This window comes from Glycine max, chromosome 9 (assembly GCF_000004515.6).
Source record: "Glycine max cultivar Williams 82 chromosome 9, Glycine_max_v4.0, whole genome shotgun sequence".
Taxonomy (NCBI): Eukaryota; Viridiplantae; Streptophyta; class Magnoliopsida; order Fabales; family Fabaceae; genus Glycine; species Glycine max.
Genome location: NC_038245.2, coordinates 647,750 through 655,001, shown reverse-complemented (window position 1 = coordinate 655,001; position 7,252 = coordinate 647,750).

Here is a 7,252-nt window from a genome sequence, read left to right as displayed (position 1 = left end):
ATGTAGCATGCAAACACATACAATACTACATGTAGAAATAGCCTAAATTAATATATTTTAAGATATGAATGTAGCATGCAAACACATACAATACACATTACTGGTATAAAAGATTATATTTAGTAAAATTAATTTAAAGTTGAAAAGTTAATTGAAAGTTGTTGGTTAATTTTTTTTTTTTTGTTAATATACTTAACATAAGGGTAAGTAAGAGACCAGATTATTTTAATCCATATTTGACTTGAAATTTTGATCGGACCATTTATTTAAATTTGATATCGACTAGATCAACATTTAAAATTTGGAGTCAATCTAACTTTTTTTAATGTAATATACAAATCCAAACATTATAAGATTGTATAACATCTATTTTTTTAAAATAAATTTTTACTTATAAGAAAAAAGCCTCTAAATGTTATAATATAATTAATGAAATAGTTTAAGTTAGCAAAAAAAAGTTATAATTTAGTGAGAAAAATTGTTTATCGATCAAATGTCTTTTTTTTTTTATCAGGAAAAAGGGTATAAGATTAATAAAGGTACCTGAAGTACCAAAGCTATTACAAGATGAATGTTCCAGAATCAAATCAACCCCTTATACGTATTCTACTTATGACCACCGTTAAGACATTGAGAAAAAAAAATCTCAATCTCCCACCCCGTGGCATCATTCCCATCAAAAGTCTTTCAGCATATATCAACACTCCCAAAACAATAACCCCACATCAAATAATAGAACTACTAATAGTCAAGTCGGTAAACATTGCAAACACATATATAAGAGGATTAGAGTACCATTCGAAATAAGAAAATTGAAACGCAGGTAAATTAACTTCAAGCCACTTCCAGGTTTTAAACTTTATATCTTCCATGACCGAATCCAAATCAAAGCGTTGATGCTGGAAAATAATTTTATTCCTGTTGCACCACAAAGTCCACAGAGTGGCACATCAAGCTGTTCCACACTTTATTTTTTTTAAGAGCCCAGCCAACTACAATCATGAATGTCTTTATTTTATACTTAGATAAACATGCTTATAAGCTAATTTAACTAATAAATTTAGTGGAATAATATTGGTAGTATCCTTCTAAAAAAAAGTATAAATAAACATGAATGCCATCCACACTATACACTATATATCTCCTTGAGTACTCCTTCCCATCAAAGGATTAGATCGAAATAACACTATTAGAAAAGATATTTTTTTATCAGTATTTGAAAAGTTAATTTAGCAAAACCAATATAAGCCAAGAGTGACTGCTATAAAAACATTATCTTATGTGAACAATCAATAACAATGATAAAGATTAAAAATAATAAACAGTTTAAATTAAAATATTTAAAATTTTAAATTAAAATATTTAAAATTTTAAATTAAAATCTAATATATCATTAAATATTCAAAAGATTAACCAATCAACAAACAAATTTATAAAAATCTCAATTATTATTCTCTAAAATATTTCAATTAATTCATTATCATTGTAATTGTTGTTGTCACCACCATGACTACCACTGCCGTCATCATCATCATAATCAACGTAGTCCATCGTCATTATCTCTACCGTCAATGTCATAACTTTTGTGATTGTTGTTGTCACCATCATGATCACTATTGTAACTATCATCGTTGTCAATTGTTGTCATCTTTGTCACCATTGTCACTGTTATTGATGATGACATTGACTGTCATGATGATGATGATGAGTTAACGATAATTGAGATATTTTAGAATATAATTTATTTGATGAATATTTTAGAGATTTAATGATTATATTAAATTTTAATTTTAATTTTTAAATATTTTAATTTTAACCGTTTATTATTTTTCATTATGATCTAATAACTGTTATTAGTTATTATGATATTTTCACGTATATTCTCACATAAATCTTATTCAATAAGATAACATATTATATGTAACTATATTTGTGTATTTGATGCATCTTCTATTACCTCTTTTTAACACATGTTTTATTCTCAATTATGGTATAGAGGCAAAAACATTATCATACCTCCAGGAAAAACCAAAAAGCAAAAGGCATGCCATTGAATGGGGTTACCGAACGTGTGAAGTAAAAAGTATGCCCGGCCAGGACTGGGACTATGATTATCAATTAACGTGTCTCAACTCGTGATCTAGTACAAGACATGCATTGAGAGATTTCGGAAAATGTTTTCCACTTTAATGATGATGATATAAATTACTTGTCTGGCTTTTTTTACCCAGCTGGGGTAGATGTATTGTAAATTTAAAAGTAAATGTTATAACTTAAAAAAAATAATTTTCAAATTTGTGTAAGTTGATAACTGAATTTTTTTTTTTTTTGGGAATTGACAATGTTATTGTTAACTTATATATTTTATGGGGCGTGTTAAAGGGTTAGGGGTTATTTATACTATCTATTCTTATAAATAAGTCTTAACCTGTAAAGTTAACTACCTCTTAACATTGTTTTTTTTGCCTTTGGTACCACTGGTACCAATCTTTTATATATTTGCTTGCTGATTTTTTTTAAAAAAACTTATATATTTTACTTTAGAAGTTGGTAATAGCATTGATGTGAACTTTGTTATCTTTTTTTAAAAGTTAACCGATTATATATATATATATATATATATATATATATATATATATAGACAGAGTTTCTTGGGAGTGGGGTAGCCATGGTTCCCCCAAATTTTTTTCTTCCCAATTATAAGCATATAATTTTATTTATAAATAAAGCTATAAATAATTTTAAATATATTTATTTAATCATTTGACCCCTTAAAATTTTGGAGCAAGCTGACGCGCCAATATATATATATATATATATATACACATGTACCAACAATATAAAACAATTATACGGTATTACATTTTATTTTTTTAATCTTTTATGTATTTATTTAATCACAAATCAAAATTAATATGACTTTTCAAGTAATATTTATAAAATTTATCATTTAGCATGGTATGTGATTCATCATATAGTCCATATTGTTGCAAACCACGCAATCCACCAAACCTTTAAGATTCCCTCCCTCATAAGCCATAGACATAAATGCTGTAAAAAATGGTTCCTACAATCTTGACACATGACTATCTGAGTTCCAAACCAGCTATATATAACAACATTGTTTCCATATAGTAGAAGAAAAAGGATAAGAAAACATAAGATGACAGATAGACTTTTCGTAAGTGAATAAGATAAAAATATATAATTTCAGTCATAAAAAAATAAGGTATGGTTGATCATATAACAATGCATATATACATGATTTGTTTTGATACCAATATACATTATTTGTTATATATAATATCAATATTGATTTTCTTTTTAATAACTACGATTTCTTACTTTATTCTCTAATAAGAGATATTCACTTCATAGGAACCGGATTCATTCAAACCACGAAAATATATGTGGATCCGAAATTATCTAAAATTAATTATAGCATTAATCATTTATTTTTTAATTAATAATTATTAGTGCACTTTATTTTTTAAAGTCCACTCTTCTCATTTTAGAGAAGAGTCAAATCCTATTATTGAATATGAATTTGTAATGGATTATTAATTTCCTAACACGAGGTTATCGTATACAGTAATACAAATAATATTTTCTATAATTTATCATTTAAGTTTTAGACCAGACACAAAAAGTTTAACAAAAATCAAATATCCCCTCAACTATCTAGTCATTTGAATTCTTTCCTTTTCAATTCTATAATATTTTTTTCTCCTCTCTTTTTTTCAAAGCCTACTCTTTGCTTATTTTAAAGAAAAGAATAGTTTTAATTTTGATATCTAAAACAAACTTTTTTCTCTTTTTTTAAACCAAATAAAGGAAATATATCCTGTATATTTTTTCTTGAGGACAAAGATAATCCATTTAACCAAACATTGGGAGTGTTTCACGGAAACAATTAGCTGAGAGGTGACTGTTTTTATACGCATGTTTCATGCTTGTTTTAGAGCGAGTGGACTTCTATTCTATGTATAAGTCCTCCATGAAAACTTGAGCATACAAACAAACAAAGAACCTCTTGAGTTTACCTGCTACTACATAGTAGTCACTGACAATTAATGCTGCTTTTCTACATGCTTTACTAGACAATGTGCCATCTTTTCTATTCGACCAAACAATTGATCTGTATTTCTACTACAGAAAATATATATAATAAGCAATAATGGATATGTTTTCAATTTTTGTGAGTTGTTTTATTTTTATTTACAACATTTCCTAATAATTTATATTTTTTCCATCTATCTCTTTCATTATATTATATAATATTTCCTCTCATTTTTTTCAATTTTACATCTTTTCTTTTCATATTATATTGTCTAGTAGCTAATACGAAGGCATGGGCTTCAGAGTGACAGGAATTAGATTCATCAACTTTCGGTCTTGATTCACATGCAATGTTGATTTCTATAATGGCAGTGGCAGATTGTGTCTCATACTGTGCACGTAGAGATAATTAATTAACTTTCACAAGCGAGCCTAAGAGAGGCTAAATAGTTTTGTTAATAAAAAAACTTTATTAAGAGAAATTAGAAACCTCTAGAAAAGCAAATACAATCCGGGTTAGCCAATAAAGCATTAAAATTAAATAAAACAGGAAACAGTAAAAATATGAAAAGAATTATAGAGTTGATTTGATAATGGAAGGAACAGAGAAAAATTTAATAATTTCAAATTTTTATCACTAATAATTAATATTTATTTGATAAAAATATATAAAAAATGCGAATAAGAACTTGAATCTCCATGGGAGTCTTTTGCTAAAGCATGGAAGGTTAAACAGTTAGCAGAGAATTTAGAATACTAGAAAGGAATGTTGGAAAATAACACTAACACGAAGCTAAGCACGCCTGAATCGAACTCCCACAAATCTTTCTTTCTTTTCTGATGTCATTTCAATAAAGCGATATTGTTTGATTAGTGGAAAGAGGAAATTAAGGATAATTGATTAATTATTGTAACTTGGACTGAGTAGTTTGAAAGAATAAATAGGTGGGTCATTTCTGATTAGAACTCACATCGCTAGCTAGCAGCTGCAATTCCCCATCCAAGCTTTAGGTTGAATGGACTATCATGGTACTTTAGAAATTTTAAAGATTTAACAGGATTTTATTCCATTCTTTAGTCATCGTTTGTTGAACAGGTGAATGTCTTTCCAAATGTGAACTGCTAGTGAATACAAACAAGCCTTCGAAAATGAACAGGCATTCAGGCAATTGAAACAAGCTTGTCAACTATATATAATTTGTTCTTATTCAATATAGTTTATAAAATTTATTTAAAATTTAGAGTTTAAATGTAATAAAATGGATTTATCTATATGTCTAATATTAATAGTTTAATTTGTTTAATGGTTTATATTTTAAAAAAAATGATTATACAAAGGATAAAAAGTTTTTCACAATCATTAATTCATAACATATTATGTATAGTAAATTTGTTAACTTTTAAAATAATTATATTAAAATAATTTAATCAATCAATAATTTATGATTAAATATAACTATTTTTATATTTTCAGTGCATAAATATTCAACTTTTATATTTTTTATGTTATTATTATCATTGTATATTGAATTTTAAAATTTTATTAAAAAATCTTATTAGGATAATGTTTAATTTATTAGAATGTAAATTACAGCTTGCAACTTAATATTTGAAGTCCCAATATATCAACATTTTTGTCTCAACAACTACATTGCATATTTGTTTATGAATGTATTTAATGAAAGAGTATCTTTCATTTGAGAGTAAAAAGAATAACTGATGACTATTAAATTTTATCATCAATAGTTGAGATTAAAAACAATCTAGTCAAGTGATTTTTAAAAAATACATGATTTCTTATATATAATTTTATGATTGGTATAGATTTTCTTTTGCTCACTCTCATAAAAATACCTTATTACTAGATATGTCTCCAACATCTATTATGGGTTTGTTTAGATAACCTTGACTATAAACACTTAAGGAAGAAGAAGATAAAAAGGAAAAAAAAAAACCTTGATTCAATCATCATAAACCTCTTTCCAACTAATTCCAATGAGAATGAAATCATATGCATGATGTATGGTGCTATTTCATGTCTAAATCATGCTAATAATATATGGATTCGGCATAGATATAACGCCTTTAACTTGGATTACGCAGTTTTTATGTATAGTTGCAGGAGATGATCACGCACCACATGTGGAAGCAGGATTATAAAATAAATGGCCACGTATATACCCAATGGTTTATGTCGTACTTTGTTTCTTGTTCAAAATTCCATGAATTTGTTCCTGTTTATCTGATTAGTGGATACCAATTTGAGACCTACAACAATCGGTTAGTGTTGTAATCATGGACACCCAAGACATTAATAAAAAGCATCATCAACAAATATCCTTTGGCGTGCAAGGAATTTTCATATTATTGGACTCTTCCCGAGAGTGGTATTGAGTATTGAATTTTCTTTCCCTTGTCATTGTAAATTATTAGGATTCCATATCATGCATTGTTTTCATTAATTCTATTTTATTTCCAACATAAATATTTAGTATTGGTTTGGTGACCGAAAAAAAATACCCAATAGAGGAGCATTCTGGTGAAAACCAATTATCTGCACATGATATGCTGTTCACTAGTGGAGCCCTCTCAGCCTTTTGTAACCATGCCTTATTTCCTTTTCTCGCTCATTTCCATATATGTGGGCCTTTAACCAGAATATATGTGTTTTATAAAAGAAGTACATTTCTATATTGTCCTCTCCTGTGGTGATTCAGTGAATATATTCAGTAACAGGAAAAAATTTCCTTTCAAATAATGTGTAGAAAATTAAGTTGATACTCCTTAAACTAAGGTTCAATTATATGCTTAATTAATATTCTTTCTCTTTTTTAAGCTTACTAAGACTTCCTGATATATAACATCATAACATTGCGTATCTATCATGTTAACGCAAACATTTTTCTGATTTGTAACAAATATATCTCTTGATATATTAATTAATAAGAGAAGTTTATATCTGAGTAAAAAAGAAATTAATTGAGTATATTATCACTTAAGAATCATCATAAAAGTAAAGAGGATTCAAAGAAAACTAATTGAAGACATACATTAATCATCTTGTAGAAATTATATGTGCATATATATGATCTTCGATCACACTTTAAAGAATTTCATGGACGGGTAATTTATTCTGTTGAGCTGTAAGCTCTATCTATATTATCTTGATAATGATATATCAGTTTGAAGGTTT